Source organism: Neofelis nebulosa, chromosome X, assembly GCF_028018385.1.
Source record: "Neofelis nebulosa isolate mNeoNeb1 chromosome X, mNeoNeb1.pri, whole genome shotgun sequence".
Classification (NCBI taxonomy): domain Eukaryota; kingdom Metazoa; phylum Chordata; class Mammalia; order Carnivora; family Felidae; genus Neofelis; species Neofelis nebulosa.
The window spans coordinates 99,827,340-99,846,809 of NC_080800.1; the positions used below are offsets into that span (position 1 = coordinate 99,827,340).

The 19,470-nt window shown below is 35.4% G+C and overlaps 1 long non-coding RNA gene across 1 annotated transcript in view; it reads left to right on the forward strand.

The window, feature by feature from the left end:
- Positions 1-19,470, forward strand: part of LOC131501849 (uncharacterized) — a 134,757-nt gene that overhangs the window by 56,029 nt on the left and 59,258 nt on the right. The window lies entirely within an intron of this gene.

The window sequence follows — 19,470 nt, forward strand, 5'->3', positions numbered from 1 at the left end:
AAGATTATCATGTTATACAACGGTGTGAAGTATATATAGGAAATCTTTGTATTCTCTTTGTAACTTTTCTGTAAATACACGTGTATTGAGAAACTAGATGCTTTCCCCCTAAGTCTGGGAAAAAGATAAGCACATTCTCTCTTTTCAGTCCAATTTGACATCATATTGTAAGACCTAGGTAATGCAGTAAGAAAAAGGCATTAAAAGTACACAGATTGGGGGGGTTCCTGGGTGGCTCAAGTCAGTTAAGCCTCCAACTCTTGATTTCGGCTCAGGTCATGATCTCACAGTCTGTGAGATCGAGCCCTGCATCGTGGAGCCTGCTTCAGATCCTCTGTCTCCCTCTCTGCTCCTCCCTGCCCCTCTCAATTTCTTTCAAAATAAATAAATAAACTTTAAAAAGTTTTTTTTTTAAGTACACAGATTTGGATGGTTGAAATAATAGCTCTTTGCTCATGATGACATGATTGTGTATAAATCCCAAAGAAGCAAGAACAACCAAAAATTCCTGGGACCAGTAAACAAGTATAAACAAGGTTGTAGGGTACAAAGTTAATGTCTAAAAGTCAATTTGAGATTTTCTGTATGTCAGAAATGAGCAAAAGTAATTTGAAATTAAAAACACATTTACATTAGCAAAACAGAAAAAAATACTTATGTATAAATCTAACAGAATTTATAGGATCTATAAGAGAAAAACTCTAAAACCCTGCTGAATGAAGTCAAACTGCATCTAAATAAATACAGAGATATTTGATGTCCATAAATAGGGAGAGTGAATATTATTAAGGTGTCGATTCTGTCCATCCTGATCTATCGATTCAATACAGTCTCCATCTAAATCCCTTCCAGTTATTTTGTGTGTCTCAACAAACTGACTTTACATTTATATGGAAAATAAAAGACCTAGAATAGCCAACACAATATTGAAGATTGACAAATAAATGAATGAATTAAAGTATGAAGTTAAAGAATAGACCCATGTAAATAAAGTCATGTGATCCTTAAGAGTAAAGGCTGTACAAAAAGGATAATCTTTTGACAAATTGTACTAGAAAAATTGGACATCTGTATGCCTATAAAAAAATGTTGACACAGACCTTACACTTTAAAATTTTTAACTCACTGGGGAACCTGGGTGGCTCAATCGATTGAGCATCTGATTTTTGATACCAGCTCAGGTCATGATCCCAGTGTCATGGGATCGAGCCCTGTGTCAGACTCTGCACTGGGCATGGAGTCTGCTTGGGATTCTCTCTCTATTTTTCTGTCTCTCTCTCCGTCCCTCTCCCCTACTCACATACTATGTCTGTAAAACTATATATACATAAAATTTAACTTAGAATGGATCATAGACTCAAATGTAAAATGCAAATCTACAATTTTTCTAGAAGGCGGCACAGGAGAAAAATTATGTGCCCTTAGGTTTGGCAATGAATTTTAGGTACAACACCAAAATCAAAATATATGAAAGGAAAAATGGCATGTTGGACTTGAATTTATGTTCTGTGAAAGATTAAGGGAATGAAAACAAAAAATTATACTGATAAAAAATATGTGCAAAGTACATATCTGAAAGACTTGTATCCAAAATATAAAAAGACTACTTAAAACTCAGCAAAAATGATCCAGGAAGAAAATAGGCAATCATTCTGAACAGATACTTCACCAAAGAAAATAGTAGGAACAAAAAACATATGAAATGATGGTCAGGGGCACCTGGGTGGCTCAGTCGGTTAAGTGTCTGACTTCGGCTCAGGTCATGATCTCATGGTTTGTGGATTCGAGTTCCGCATCAGGCTCTGTGCTGACAGTGTGCAGCCTGCTTGGGATTCTCTCTCTCTTCCTCTCTCTCTGCCCCTCCCCCACTCATGCTTTTTCTCTCTCTCAAAGTAAATAAACTTGAAAAAGCATTTAAAAATGATACTCATTATCGTGGGTAATTACGGTATTGTAGATTAAAGTAACAATGAGAAACCATTACATCCTTGTTAGAATGGCAAATATACAAAAACTGACAGTACTAAACATTGTTGAGCATGCCAAGCAACAGGAACTGTCATTACTGGTCAGAATGCAAAATGTAGAGTCATGTAGGAAGTGAATTTCGTTGTTTCTTGCAAACTACAAGTAATCTGACGGTATGATCTGTCATTTGAATTTCCAGATATTTACCTTATTGACGTGAAAACTTATGTCCGTACCAAAACCTGTATGTATCAATATTTCTTTTTTTTTAAATTTTTTTTTTAACGTTTATTTATTTTTGAGACAGAGAGAGACAGAGCATGAACGGGGGAGGGTCACAGAGAGAGGGAGACACAGAATCTGTAACAGGCTCCAGGCTCTGAGCTGTCAGCATAGAGCCGGCACGGGGCTCGAACCCACGGACCGTGAGATCATGACCTGAGCCGAAGTCGGACGCTTAACCGACCGAGCCACCCAGGTGCCCCTGTATCAATATTTCTAATAGCCGTATTCATTATTGGCAAAAAGTAAAAGCAATCCCGGTATCTCTCAATAGGTGAATGGATAAAGGGACAATGGTATATTCATGTAATGGAACATTATTCAGTGATGAAATGAAATGACCTATTAAGACACAACAGACATGAGTGGATCTTAAATGCATATTGTTGAGTCAAAGAAGTAATTGTGGAAAGGTGGCATATGTGTTGTATGATTCCAACCTATATGACATTCTGGAAGAGGCAAAACTACAGAGATCAAGAGGGAGAGGTTTGATCAGATGCAACACACAGGAATTTTTGGTGTGATTATTATCCTGTATGATATTGAAATGGAGGACAGTTGGTTTATGCCTTTATGGAAGCCCTTAGAACTGTAGAACATAAGGAGTGGAACTTCCCATAAATGTATATTATGCTCATAGTTAATAATAACCTGTAAGCATTGGTTCATTAATTATAGCAAATACAACAAACACACTAATGTAAGATGTAAATAATGTGGGAAACTGTAGGGTATACTAAATGAGAACTTTATATTATCTGCTCATTTATTTTTTAGTATTCTTTTTTAGTATACTTTAGCTCGTATATTTTTTTAGTTTAAAAACTCAATGGCTATTTAAAGGGAAAATACAGGCAAGATTGCGAAGGCTACTAACGTGACAGCTTTTCTCTATGTGATGAAGGGAAATTTTTTCATGTGACTGTCATGTCCAGAAAATCATGACAGGACATCATATATCAGCCTTGACATGTGAGAGGAAAGTAGATTTTGTGAAGGAACCAATAACTTGGAAGAAATGTTTAATGTTTCATGTATATTCCCGTCCAAATCTCAACAGATTTACATTCTTATTTTTTGACTTTTTCAGTGTTCTAAGTAGTTTCTCTCTATGAATGTGAGATGTGATAGTACATGATCACGGTGGTGACGTGGCAAATTGTCAGTTTCACTTTGACTGATTTGTGTCCTAGAAATTTTTTTATCCTTTGCTTCCTCTGTAAAATGAGGTAGTTAGGCTATACAGTCTTCAGGAGCTTTTCTAATCCTAATGTTCTAATGTTTTAGAATTGATAGTTACCTTAATACTTTACTGTCTGTAAAGGAAAGTAATTCTTTCTCATCTCCTAGGGAAGTACCTAATAAACATAAAAGGGACAATTACATAATTGTGGTTAAGGTTATTTACTTATGGTTTCCTGGTAACATAAATACACTAAATTAAATTGTCTTCATAAAAACTTTAATGGGAACTTGACTAACTAGGACCCTGAGTCAACGTTTATTTTGACATTGCCTTTTGTTTTAGCAGAAATAAAATGACAGGAAAAAGTAATTGGAGAGCCACAATGAAAATAAAAATGTATTGTATCTTGCAGGCAGGTCTGTGTTCACTACAAAACATCATGTTATCTCTGTATCCGTTACTGCTTTTTTAAAAACCAGGGGTAGTGTTCCGAGGGAGCCAAAGAATGGAACCAACAAACAAGGTTAAGGGCAGCACATGCCCCAAGTGTATTAGGGTGACAATGAAACAAAAGAAAAAGACTCCTACTACCGGGGAGGGGCTCCTTATAGAGGAGGCCATGAAGGCTTCTGAGAAGGAGGCTTACATGGGTTTATAGTGGCGGGGCCTTTGGAGGGGGAGTAACTGTGCAGTTGCTGAGCCAGGATATGGTCTGGGCTGTTTGCTCCAGGGAGTGGGTGTTTCAGAAGGTCCGGTACTCTCTGCTCCATTGTTGTTAACAAGGGGCCGCTTATCCCTATCTTCCCAAGGTCAGTCTGTCTCCTGTCTTATATCCACATGTAATCCTGCGTGATGTGACAAAATGGCTTCCACATGATCCTGGAATTTAGAAGAGACTTTGAAACTTAAATTAATATTTCTGTTCACTTGATTCCACTTAATAAGGCAGAAGGACATATTAAGCAGACTTTTAGCATCTAATGTTATAGGAATAGGTTTTATATTTAAAATGGCATTCCATACTACCTGAGGTTACCTAGATATTTTTATCATATTTATCCTAACATTTGAATGCCTTCAATGACCCCTGTTGAGCTCTTCTTGTCATGATATTGAGTTCTTTTATTCCATTTGGTGTTAGTACACATTATAAATTCTCAAGTACATACTTTTTTTTAAGTTTTATTTATTTCTGAGAGAGGAGGTGGGGGAGGGGCGGAGAGAGAGAGGAAGAGAGAGAGAGAGTATCTGAAGCAGGCTCCACACTGTCAGCACAGACCCTGAAGTGGGGCTCGAACCCACAAACCATGAAATCATGACCTGAGCCAAAGTCGGACGCTTCACTGACTGAGCCACCCAGGCACCCCGTCAGGTACATCACTTCTATATCATGTCTCAGTTTATGGCCATGTGCAAAAATATGCATATTTATATTTACTAATTTTAATGACATATATTTTGTATTTACTAGCATTATTTCTCTAAGTTTGTATTATATTTCAAAGAATCTTTTTCTCCTTGTGCTCATTCTTTTGAAGATAAGTTCATAAATGGGCAAATTAGAAAAGTCTAGGGTGCTTTATAATAGAATCTCCTGATTTCATTTTCTAAAATTGATTCCTGCAAGTAATTTTGATACCTGTAATTATGAACATAAAAAATTGAATTCTAAACTAGATTCCCCAGCTAATGAATTGTAGGCACCTTTAATGTATCACTACTGACCTTGAGTGTGATCATATGGGGACATTTTTTTTATAGAGTAAGGAACTCAGTAATTCAGTTACCTTGTGATAAAATTCTGCTCGGATAAGCAGAAATTGCTTACCACTCTTAAATTCTGCCAATGTTACTATGTTCAAGAAAGTTCATCTCCTGGAACAGACCTGAAACAAGTTTGAGTTAGTATTATCAGCTGGGGAGAACATGGAATTAATTGCTCATGATGCTAATATTTTGTGGGTTTTTTACACATATTTATAGGATGTCATGTAAGGAGAAAATATTACATGTTCCAAAGATAGCTGAACACTTACTGGAGTTCGTGTGCCAGCTTTCACTTAGATTTGGAGGCTAAGTGAATGGAATATTAATACCTCCCTAAAATGCCTCCCATCTTTTGCTACTTAAGTAATCAAAGCACATTTTTTGCTTTTGGTGAATTAGTGGAAATATCCACAGGCATGATGCTTATTGGATGGTAAATAAAACACCAGGGATCGCATCCCTTTGTTAATCACCAAAAGTCTCCAGGACTTTTAAATTGTAATTACCAATGTTCAGGGCCAGGACTAAGGTGAGCTGAGTGAGGTCTCTGGGGTACAGAATTTTTTTTCTTTGAGAGACAGCGCAGGGGAGAGGGGCAGAGGAGAAAGAGAGAGAATCTTAAGCAGGCTGCATGCTTAGCACAGAGCCCAAAGTAGGGCTCAATCCCAGGACCCTGGGATCATGACCTGAGCCAAAATTAAATAGAAATTTCAACCAGCTGAGCCACCCAGGTGCTCCCCTGGGGTACAGAATTTAAGAGGGGGCTTATTCTCATGGCTATGACCCCTCAAATCCTGTGCCCAATCCTGGTCCTATACTATAGCCAAACATCTATAAAAATGATAATATGGATTTGGGTTTAATGTCAACTATGGATCACTAAAATGTTTTGAAATACTGTATTAATTTACTATACTATAAAAATTTAAAGCAATTTGAAAACCAAAGCAAACAATGAAGAAAAATCTCTGTTGTATGAATGTGTAGCCAGACATACATGTTTTGGAATGCTAATAAAATTAAGGAATATCAGTGCATGAAAATTTTTTGAAATGAAAAGGAAACTCAGTCATTCTCACACTTTGGATTGAGTCCCTCGTTTTTAAAAATCTGTTGTATTCATGGAAATTATCTTTCTGTTATATGACTTGCTTTATCTGGAATCAGTAGATTCTCCTGCTATAAATCTCATGTCATTCTGTACCCCAGTATCCAGGAGGTATATACTAGGGGTTGTCCTTGGGCTTGTTATGAAAATAAAAATCAAATATATATTTATATAAAATATGTAATTGTTATATATAGAAATATACATTATATTAATTATATTTATAATGAATATATAATTACATTTTAAAATAAATATATTTGTAATAAATGCAATATTCATAATCATGTATAATTATTAATATATAATAGTGTAATAAGCATAATTTATGTTTATTTGTTTATTTTAATGAATTTGTATGTGCAAAGCATTTATTTGTTATTATTTTTAATGTTATTTTTTTTTAGTGGGGCTACTGGAAGCAGGGCTCATGTTTTACCAAAAGCAGGGCTCGAGGTCACCGGATGTGGGACTCGAACTAACAAACTGAGAGACCACGACCTGAACCAAAGTCAGATGCTCAAAGACTGAGCCACCCAGGTGCCCTTTTTAAAATTTTTTGAAGTAACCGCTACCCCCAATGTGGGGCTCAAACTTTCCACTCAGAGATCAAGAGTCACAGGTTCTACTGAATGAGCCAGCCATGCACCCCTATGTTTCTCTATTTATAGAAATAATTATAATTATATATGCATACATGTATATGTGTGTATATACATATACATGTATATGTATATCACATATATATGTATATACATATGTATATATGTATACATATATGTATACATATGTATATGTATGTATATGTATACATATGCATATATGTGTATATATACATATATGTATGTATATATGCATGTATACATATATGTATGCATATGTATACATATATGTATATATGTGTATATATATTATTAGCTCTTTGCATATCTCTGGGTATATATAATTTTGTTTTCCTCATCTGAAAAGTGACTTATGCCTTAAACTTAGGACTATTGGGGGATTAATGAAATAACAAATATAAAACAAGTGGAATGGTGTGTCATACTTCATAATTCCTGAAAAAGCGATGATGCTAATCATTTGTGAGATATGTAATAGTGCATGTCACAATGAAGGAACGTCCCTGAAACTAGACTTTTTCCTTTAGGAGAGCACTTCAGGACAGTTAGACAATGGCAATTTATCAGTAGTGTGTTTTCACATGTATCCAAGTTTCCTTTTTTTTTTTTTTTTTTTTTTAATAACCTCTATGCCCAGTGTGGGGCTCCACCTCACAAGGCCTAAATCAAGGCCTTACTACTAACTGAGCCAGCCATGAGCCCCTCAAGTTTACATTTATATCATTTTTAACAGCCCCTCTGCAAATTGATTTTTTTTTCCATCAGGATTACTACAGCTTTTATTCAGACGAAGAAGACCTTTGGTAATGGGGATTATATAGCAATAGCTAGTTCTAGGAAGAGACCTATCTTTCATCTTTTCTGATGGTCTATTAAAGGGAGATTTCTCTGCTAGAAAAGGAAAAACACTCGGAATTATTTTTTTTTCTGAAATAAACCTGTTCATTAATTTTGATTGGTATCAGACAGGAAATAGAGTATGTTTCACAACTTGCATTGTCAGGTTAAGAGTGGTCATCATTGATTGGTGTTACACATTCTTGTGTATCATGTATTTTTGCTATAAAGAACTCTACATAGAATTTGGAGCTCAATGATTCTATTGATTTCATACCACTCACTAGTTTACTGCTCTAATTTTGGTTACCTTTGTGACTTTGTAGAAGTTACAATATTTTATACTCTCTGATTGGAATGTAATATACTTTTGCAATGATGGCAAGTTGCAGTGGTGTATGTTATTGATTTTAGTTAATGAAAATCTTGTTACTCTCTTATTTTAATGGGGTATTGCCAGAATTTTGTAACTATAAGCCTGTGTTTTTAATGAAGATTTTCTGTACTTTGAGGGGTTGGGAAGCATATAATGTCAAAGAGAAAATTTTGAAGCGCATTTATCAATATTGTCCCAAGGACTGTGCTTATAAATTGAGCTAGGCTGGCACTAATAACTGAGAAAACAGAGACTCCATGTGATGAATAAGCAATTCTCTGACAGGTTCTGTTCCACTATTTGTTTGCTTTTGCAGTTTACAAGTATGTAATAAGCAATAAGTGGTACTTATTTAATTATGCCACAGTATCAATCTTGTTTATCCCAATTAAGTGGAGAAAGGAAAAGGAACAACGAGAATGTGACTTTCCCTAGATGAGAACTCTAAATCGGTGTTTCTGAAAATGTCGGTTGTAGACCACATTTATCAGTAGAGCGAAGGGGAGTTTGATTTCTTAATTGGTAGTTGTGTCCAGCGTCAGCTAAAAGGATAATTGCTAAGCTACCAAAGTTTCTTTTTGGTATTTTCTTACCTGTTCTTCTTTTCACTTTTTCATGTGCTCAGCACCCATGACCTGCTCCTCAGTTGTCCACAGGTCCTCTCTTTTTTCATGCAATGCTCTAGGCTTTGGATGGATTAAATCCATCTCTCTGCACTGCTTCTGTTCCATAATTTCATCATCCAAACCTTCTTCTTTGGTATTCTGTTGTCTCTACGTAAACTAAGAAAGCTTTTTCCTGAGAAAACATGGCCCATGATTTGTGGACAGCTAAAAGCCCTTTCACTCTTCCTATCATATATTACTATAGATGAACCTTGTTGGCCCATCATTATGTATCCTGGTAGAATCGTTTAAGAAAGTGTTAGAAAATGTCTTTATTGCCCCATGACTGTTTTTCCTGTTGTAGATTAATAAGAGGCCTATGATGCATACCCAGGCGGGTGAATAGAGAGTAATAAGGGTATAAAAAATATTTATCCCAGTATTCACCATAAATAATTAAAAAGTTTGATTTCAGAGTCAAGTATAGCATGATGATTTTTCTAGACTAGAATTAAAAGTTGCTTGGAATTGCTAATGGATATGGGGTTTCCTTTTGTGGGAACAAAAGTGTTTTATCATTAGATTGTAGTTGCCAATTGTTCAACCCTGTTAATATACTAAATACCACTGAATTGTATACCTCTTACATGGGCAAATTGTATGGTGCGTGAATTAAATCTTAGTAAAACTGTTTTTAAAGTATGTATTTTTGAGTAGATAGTAGAAATACTAATGATTAAGAGGCTATAGATTATGCTGCGAAATCTGGTTAAGGTGAAGTTTAGATTCACCACTGATAATGATTCTAGGTAAGTTACTGAAATTCTCTGAGCCTTACTTTGCTCACCTGTGAAATGAGGCTAATATTTTCTCATGGTCTTTTTGAGGGTTGCATGGAGGTAATGCATTTAAGGTGCTTAAGAAGATGCCTGGCAACACTGTTATTATATTGATGTATTCATTTCTAAATGTATCTCCTTACATTTTGAAAGGTAACCCAACCTCCTTATTTCCACTCTCACTGCAGAGGCAGAGTAATATGAAGTGAATTGCAGAACCAGATAAAATACACAAACCTTCCTGCCATTGTTGTTTATTTACCATCTGTAGCATAATAATATTAATTACCCAGTAGAAGTGGTGTAAGAATTAATTTAAATTTCACCAGTACAATGATTTACGCAGTGTTCGGCACATAGCTTATACTCAGTAAATGCCAATTCAATTGTGTAGTCATCCCTGACTAATGCTTCATTTTCTAGTTCCTAGTTTTGCATTAAACAAGGCTTTTAGATGGAAAAACATTGAAGCTACCTTCTGAAAAGTAGTGGGTATCACACACATTTATTCAGTCACTAAGTTGTTTATTTCTTTGGTAAATACTGATACAATGGTGAATAAAACAAACATAGCTGCTTTTCTGTAGAACTTCTAAAATCTTTTTAGTAATTTTCCTGTAGAGAAAAATCTAGGGTGGCCTGAGAGAGGTCTCCCAGGTTGAGAGAAGGGCGTCAAGGTCTGGAACGGCCACTCAGGAATAAAAACACATGTCATCAGAGCTGAAATCCGTGTTCCAGGGAGAGGGAGAGGATGTTGTGTCTGTCAATGCCATTCCTTAGTCATGTGTCAGTGCTTCTCAATATGTGAAGGCTGCCCTTGTTTCTGACCATTTTTTAGGAGTTCCATAGTCTGGCTGTGCTTGTAAGGAACAGTTGCAACTGACTAAATGTTTCCTGGGACTGCTTTGACAGAGAAATATGAATTGTTTAGAAAATAATAATGATGAAATTGGCCTTTGGAGTTGGGGATATGGTAAAATGAATTCTGTCATTTATACACCGAAAGTGTGCACAATCAGTGTTATTCTCTCAGGAGCCTAATCAATATCTTCTCGTGGTTCACATTGAGCTCTACTGAACTGACCAGAAAGGGGAAAAATGTTTTAAAATTATTTTGCTACCTCTGGTCATAACAGCCAGTCCAGGGGAATTCAGATATTTATATTTCTGACCAGACTCTGTCACATATATCATGTGGAACGAATTGGGAAACCATATGGCGACACCTATCAAGATAATATATTTATGTGTGTCCTGTAAGTAAGTGTATGTAATTATGACAATAATATATATGACTGACTTAGAATTGGAAGAATGAAGTATGCCCTTGTGTATAAAAACTTATAGGAGACTACTTAGGTCTTTCTGGTGTTTCCCAGCTATTGCAAAATTTGTTGGAAAGGTCCATTATAAAATGTATGTAAATGCATCTTGAAAATTATACACATGCAAAGTAATACTAGTCTGTGCCGAAGTGACTAACAGGTAATTGGACAAAAGAAATGTTTTTCAATATTTGTTTTTGTTGTGGCATATTTTTCAGAGTTCCTGCCTCCCTTGTATGCCCTTGACAACTCCTTTTTTCTTTTTGGTTTTCTAAATTTATGTGTTATTTATGCAAAGGTGTATCACAAATAAAACAAAAAGAAAACAAAAAACACATATGCTATCATATTTGCTGATTGGTCACCATGGTACATTTGTCCTTACCATTTTTTTTTTAATGTTGATTTATTTTTGAGAGAAATTGAGAGGGAGAGAGAGCCCTGTGAGCGGGGAAGGGGCAGAGAAAGGGGAAGACAGAGGGTCCATAGCAGGCTCTGTGCTGACAGCAAAGAGCCCTGTGTGGGGCTTGAACTCTTGAAGCGTGAAATCATGACGTGAGCCGAAGTCGGGCACTTAACCAACTGAGCCACATAGGTGCCCCTGTCCTTACCATTTCTGTAACTCAAAATTAACAGACGTCAGTGGTATCTGGATTATGTGGCTTGCCGTATAACTTCTGATAAGTTCCATTTGAAATAGACTTGGAACTAAGGGCAATACATGGCAGTAATCAAGCAATGTGATTTTATAATCCAAATTTCATTACCCTACACTGAGAAAAGAGTTCTTATACACATGAAAGAAAATCTTTTCTTTCATTAACATCTAGGTATATTAAATTTGGCAATAATTTTTTGTCCTGAAACCAAAATTTCTGTCTTAGAATTTATTCATCCCAGAGGAAGAAATATTAGTCATGGATATATTTGGGCATTGAAATTATTTTGTATCACTTGTGATCAGTATTATATGATGAGTGTAAAATTGCTTATTTTTGAAAATGTTATCATTGGCAGCAAAAATATAGGCTCTAACATGTTTAAAGTTATATAGATAAAAAGGCTTCCTGTAATTGGACTTATTTTGAACTAAATTAGACACTTGCTGGGGGATCTAATGAGTGATGCTAAAATGTGGTAAAATATGGAGTCTTAACTCTTGTGTGGAAACTCAAGCTTCTGTGTATTGCCCCAAATTCCTAGAGGTTAAGTCAGCCTGCTTTGTAGAAGCAACCTACCAGTGGTTAATACTTTCTGATTTCAGGGCGCCTGGGTGGAGCAGTCGGTTAAGCATCCGATTCTTGATTTCGGCTCGTGTCATGATCTCACAGTTTGTGGTATCGAGCCCCATGTCAGGCTCTGCGCTGACAGCGTGGATCCTCCTTGGGATTCTTCCTCTCTCTCTGCCCCTCCCCAGCTTGCTCTCTCTGTCTCTCAAAATTAATAAAAACTTAAAAAAATACTCTCCTGATTTCATTTTTCTGTATTTTTTTTGCCTACCCCCCTTTCCAAAACATGTGACCATTATTTCTTTATTTGGTTTTCCTTTTCTCTTATAACTTTAGTCACTTTTTTGAACACTGCACTTTTGTTTGAATGGTGGCTGTTATATAGTCAAGGCCATTAACTTACTGCTTGTGTATTGGAATAAGTTTCTTGAATGTAAATTATATCACACAGACCAGGAAATAAATGCAAACAACTTCCTTCTTGAATGGAAAAAAGTTACTGTGCATTGATAAAATGTAACTAATTTTACACATACTTGCAAAGATTGCTTTTTGCAATTCAGAATATCCTGTGCTATTAAATTTGTGTATGTTAAAGGAAAGCCATTTTCCTGAGATGAGATGTTTCACATTCAATTATGTCAAAATTCCTCATCTATGACTCCTGATTTTTGACTTCTCCATTTGTGCATCTATTGAATTTTAGACAGTGTACAACAGAAATATTGTTTTCAATTTTGGTAAGTTATGCAGAGGAAGGGAACTATAAGTAAACAAAAACTAATTATATATGTTTTAGGTTTTTGAGCAAATACTGGTCTTAGAAATAGGAGACTGGTGCGATAAGTTGACTATATCTGGTTTTTGAATTTTTTTTTTTTTAAATCTTTTTTCAACGTTTTTTATTTATTTTTGGGACAGAGAGAGACAGAGCATGAACGGGGGAGGGGCAGAGAGAGAGGGAGACACAGAATCGGAAACAGGCTCCAGGCTCCGAGCCATCGGCCCAGAGCCTGACGCGGGGCTCGAACTCACGGACCGCGAGATCGTGACCTGGCTGAAGTCGGACGCTTAACCGACTGCGCCACCCAGGCGCCCCGTTTTTGAATTTTTTTAAATGTTCATTTATTTTTGAGAGTGATAGACACAGAGTGCAAGTGGGGGAAGGGCAGACACACACACATACACGCGCGCATGCGCACACACGCACACACACACACACAGAATCCGAAGCAGGCTCCAGGCTCTGAGCTGTCAGCACAGAGCTCAATGCAGGGCTCGAACTCACCAACTGCAAGATCATGACCTGAGCCGAAGTTAGACACTTAACTGACTGAGCCACCCAGGCGCCCCTGGTTTTTGAATTTTTAAATATCACCTGCTGGTACCAGTCTGAGTGAGACTGAATGTGAGAAATAAAACAGAAAAAGCCGCTGTACTTTAGAGTACACTTTTTGTGCCATTGATTACAAGATTCTTGTTCACAGGGAAACTGAAGGCCAGTAATTCTTTATGATTTATGTAATATAGATTGTAATTGTAGTCTGTTTGTCTTGTCCATAAATAGGCATAACCACAGCATAGAGAAAGTATCAAAGTCCAGTGGTAATACACAGAGTAATTTTCATCTCCAGTGTTCTGGAAAGAATGTAAGGCCATATCTGCTTTGTCTTCTTAGCCAGAGCCATGTAGACAGGAGCATCGTGGGCTAATAAAGGTAACTCTATTTCCTTTTAGGAAGGAAGTGGGGGATTAATTTGAAAGAGTCATGATGTGGGAATCATTTTCCAACTCATAGCTAAACCAAAGTTTTTTTTATATTTCTTTTTTTTTTAAAGTTTATATATTTATTTTGAGAGAGAGGCAGGGGCAGAGAGGGAGAGACAGAATCCCAAGCAGGCTCCATACTGTCAGAACGGAACCCAATGTGGGGCTCTAACTCATGAATCATGAGATCATAACCTGAGCTGAAACCAAGAGGCATTGGCCTGACTGAGCCACCCAGGTGCCCCTAAAGAAAATTCTTAAAAAGTGTATGAAGAAAATGTCTTTTTCACAAATGTTAAAATAACACTGACCTTACTTCCTATTTGATTATTAATACCATCAATATGATTTTATTAACAAGTAAAATATATAGATAGAAAAATAGAGACGTGGAAATATATTTGACATATCTTCTATGTAAAAAGTAAGTTAACACGCTAGATGTATAGAACAATCCATTTGTATACCCTCTGCATATACAAAAAAGGTGTTTACCTATAGGTAAATATATCTTCATGAATGGTTTATGAACTAAACTGGTTATCTGTTATTACAAAACAAGTCTTAAATGTAGTGGCTTAAAACTATTATTTTATTTCATTATTGTATCGGTCAACTTTGTTCAGCCACACAGTACTCACCTGACCTTCTCACGTGTGTTTGCCATTAATGGTTGCTGAAATTAGAAGTCATTTGAAATTTGAGCCATTTGAAGGCATGTCTTGGTCTTTGAAATCCAGTATGGTGTAATTATATGCCTGGGAGTTGATGCCAACTCAGTTGGGTGTGTAAATTTAGCACCTACATGTGACAATTCTGAGTGCTGAGCTTTTCTAGTGCATGGTGGCTGGGTACTGAAATGGAGTTTCACAGGAGAAACATACAAAATCCACGTGGAATTTTTTGTTTAAAGGTCAGTGAAATAAAATATTTTTCTTTAAAAATATAGCTATAGATTTCCAACAACAAAATGTATGAGTTACAAAATAAATTGGCGTAAAGCAGTGTTCCTCAGAATGTCTTCTATGCATTGCTTACCCTTTGAAATAGAGTTCTGTAATATTGCTATGTCTGGTCCCTTTTTTATTTGTGTTTTTATTTTAATTCCATTTAGTTAACATACCATGTCATATTAGTTTCAGGTGTACAATACAGTGATTCAACAGTTCCATACACCACCAGTTGCTCATCATGACAAGTGCACTCCTTAATCCCCATCACCTGTTTAACCCAGCTCCCCACCCACCTCCCCTCTGGTAACCATCAGTTCCCTATAGATAAGAGTCTGTTTCTGGGTTTGTTCCTCTCTCTCTTTTTTTCCCCTTTTCTCAATTGTTTGTTTCTAAAATTCCACATATGAATGAAATCGTATGGTATTTGTCTTTTTCTGACTAATTTTGCTTAGCCTAATACTCTCTTGCTCTATCCATGTTTTTGTAAATGGTTAGATGTCCTTCTTTTTATGGCAGAGTAATATTTCATTGTGTGTGTGTGTGTATATATATATATATATACATATACATATGTGTGTATATATATATACATATACATATGTGTGTATATATATATATATACATATACATATGTGTGTATATATATATATATATATAGTCCATTCATTTATAATCCATTCATCAGTTGATGGAAACTTGGGATTCTTACATATCTTGGTTATTGTAAATAATACTGCTACACACATAGGGGTGAATGTATCCCTTTGAATTAGTGTTTTTGTATTCTTTGGGTAAATACCCAGTAGTGCAATTGCTAGATCGTAGGGTAGTTCGATTTTTAACTTTTTCAGGAACCTCTGGATTGTTTTCGACAGTGGCTGCACCAGTTTGCATTCCCATCACGAGTGCGTGAGTGTTTTTCTCTATATCCTTGTCAACACCTTTTGTCTCTTGTGTTGTTAATTTTAGCCATTCTGACAGGTGTGAGGTGATATCTCATTGTAGTTTTGATTTGCATTTCCCTGATGATAAGTGATGATGAAAATCTTTTCATGTGTTTGTTGGCCATCTGGATGTCTTCTTTGGAGAAATGTCTGTTCATGTCTTTTGCCCATTTCTTAAATTGGATTATTTCATTTTTGGGTGTTGGGTTGTATAAGTTCCTTTTATATTTTGAATACTAACCCTTTATCAGATAGGTTATTTGCAAATATATTCTCCTATTCCATACATTGCCTTTTAGTTTTGGTGATTTTTTCCTTTACTCTGCAGAAGCTTTTTATTTTGATATGGTCCCAATAGTTTGGTTTTGATTTTGTTTCTGTTGCCATAGGTGACATAGCTAGAAAAAAAAGTTGCTATGGCCTATAGCCCCTTTGCTGATAAAGGAAAATAATTTACTTAATTTAGTTATTCTAAGTTTTTCAAACGTATTTAACTGATATTTGTCAAATTACATATTGATGTCTTTTCCTAACATAATTCTCAGAACTTAGTGAAAAATGCTGCTCTAGTAGTAATTATTTTGTCACATAGGGCAGAAAGCATATAATAATTCATTTTGAAAACAACTAGTTAGCCATTTTGAGAGAAGTAAAATGTACCTGTACCTAAGTTTTTACCACAAATATAGCCTATGTGAATTAAATGTAAATAAACCCAGTGATCTAGATGAACCCTGAGGTGGCTGTTTAAAAATTTTTATGATGAGGAGAAAGTTTTGTAAGTATTATCTCCAATCTGGAAATTATAGCAGAGAAATTTGAAAGAGTTATTCAAATTGAAAAAGGACACAAGGAAAAACCAATGACAATAAGAAAAGTTCCTCAATTCCAAAAGCAAGCATAAATAAAGATATAAAATGTTGGAAAACATTGAAAAGAGTAACATCCTTACCATTAAAAAGTGTAGTAAACTAGGAGTGCCTGGGTGGCTCAGTCAGTTAAGCATCCAACTTTGGCTCAGGTCGTGATCTCATGGTTCGTGGGTTTGAGCCCCGCATCAGGCTCTGTGCTGACAGCTCAGAGCCTGGAGCCTGCTTCAGATTCTGTGTCTCCCTCTCTCTTTGCCTCTCTCTCTCTCTCTCTCTCTCTCTCAAAAATAATAAACATTAAAAAATATTTTTAAAAAGTGTAGTAAACTAATAGAAAAGTCAAGCATTCACAGAAACAAGGGGTACAAATGGTCATCTAACCAAACAAGAATTTTGAATGGCCAATAAAGATGGAAAAAGGGTTTATTGTCTTTATTATATAAATACATATTAAAAGAACATGCAAGTTTTTTTTACCTATTATGGCAAAAAAAGTGTTTTGTCACTAACTGCTGATACAGTATGGAGATAACAAAGTTGATAGAGTTTGATAAGGGCATAAATTGACAAAACCATTCTGGTGGTTTGTGAAGCAATCGATATGAAAATTAAAATTTTGGGCATGCTTTGATGGCTCAATCAGTAGTGTGTGCAACTCTTGTTCTCAGGGTTATGAGTATGAGCCCTGTGTTGGGTGTGGAGATTACTTCAATATAAAAAAATTCTAAACAAAAATTAAAATTTTGCTTATAATTGTCATTTGTTTGCTAGAAAGAACAATTCGTTTGCTAGAAAGAACAATTCTTATATCTCTTATTAAGCCCCTTTTCTAGTTACTTATAGACTTTGGTTAATATTTATTTTCTTCTAATTTGTTATGTTTGGTTTTTTTCTTATTTTTTTGCGGTTAATGCTTGCTTTGCTTACATCCCTCCTTTCTTCTATCATGGTACACTTCAAAATGTTAAGAATCTGATTTTTTCTCTCAGTATATCTATGGCCCTATCCCCAAAGTTTCATAAGTTCTTTTTGTGTGTGTTATTTTTTTTATGTTTTGTGATCCCAGCAACTTTTATTTATCTTCTGAATTTTACTAGTCCAGTCTGTTCCATCCCCAAAGCCCGAATGACTTTTGAAATTGGTTAGCCTTTCATTGTCCACCAGTTGCACTTAGAATTCATTCCAAATTGTTTACCACAGTGTTTAAAGCTGAGAATAATCTGGCTCCTGACTAAAATTCCAGCCTTACCTTGGCCTACACTTTTCTTTGCTTTTCATCATCTAGCCAGAGTATTCTTCCCATAGTGCCTTGAGTACACCAAATACTTGTATTTTCACACGCCCCACCTCTCTTAGTTGGCTGACTTCATTCTTCAGTTCTCTTCCTATCAAATCGTCAGGCTTTCTATCACGCTGCTTTGTTTATTTAAATATCTTTCTACAATTCATTCTGTATCTCATTTCTTTTCTTTAACCAAATAGAAATTGGAGTTATTTTTATCAGAGATTCTTTAAGAACACACAGTGTAAACAGATGAGATATATTTTGCTGTGCAGATAACTGTGTTCTACATTTTCTTCTATAAAGCAACTGGATGAAAGCTCTGTGAGGACAGGGATCGTGTCTTATTTGCCACTTTTCTTTATTCCAACAAAAAGAGAGAGAACAAAATTGAAACATTTTAGAGGCAAAAAGGAGAGTAACCAGAATTCCCAAAGTGTTTCTAATAGTTTCAGGAAAGGAGAACAGTGAAAATGGAATAAAAGAAATACTGCAATTTAGAATAGAATGAAATTGCTGGTTTTTAAAATGAAACTATTGTCAATCAAATAATATCCAAATATTCAAATTGAAGAGGTCTATTGTGAAGGAAAATAGTTTAAGCATGTACTCATTTAAATATATGTTGGCAAATTTTTGCATCTTCAAAGATGAAAAGAAAATCCTAAAAGCTTTGAAGAAAGTAAATGGTGACAGTCTATAAAAGAAATAGAAACATACACAGGAACATAAATATTTGAAGAGACAGGGTAACAAACATGATTGACACATGTAAGGAATCAGAAATTTTTCCTATTACACACTGAAAAATTTCCTGAGAATTCATTCTGGCAAAATGAAAAGTACATCTGTAAAATGAAAAGTACATCTGTAAACATAGGTTTACATGAAGTAGAAATTATCAGTGATACTAGTGAAAGAAGTTATTTGGTCTAAACATGGGTTAATTCATAAAGCAAATTAAAATCAATAGCCATCGGGAATAAAAATCCCAGATTTTAAAATGTAGTACTCCCAATATTCAGAATGTTTGCTGGCATACCGTTTTTGCTCCATATACATTTGTGGAACAAATTAGGAGAACATTAGAAGGATGAGAAAGGGAGCCAAAATTCTTGTTAGAGTTAAACTGCTCCAAAAATACAAATACACTCATATTGGATTTTGAAAAATTAGGTATAATAATAAAAGGTCTAAAACAAAATGATGCAGTATGTTGAAATACCAGAATATAAAATATGCCAAGTACAGCATGTTAATCTTAAGTAAATTTCAACAGAAAAATGGATTGAATTTAATTAAAGATGAGTTCATGTAAATTACTAACACGTATAAGCCACTATGAAAATATAGCTATGAACCTTTGGTATTAGCATCATGCCTTTAGGATAAATTGATATAAGCAAATAATCCCCAAAATCATTGTGGGATAGCCTATATAGTAGAGATTTACATTGCAAAAATTAGAATCTATTTTTTTTTGTATTTCAAAATATCTCTGGGAGAA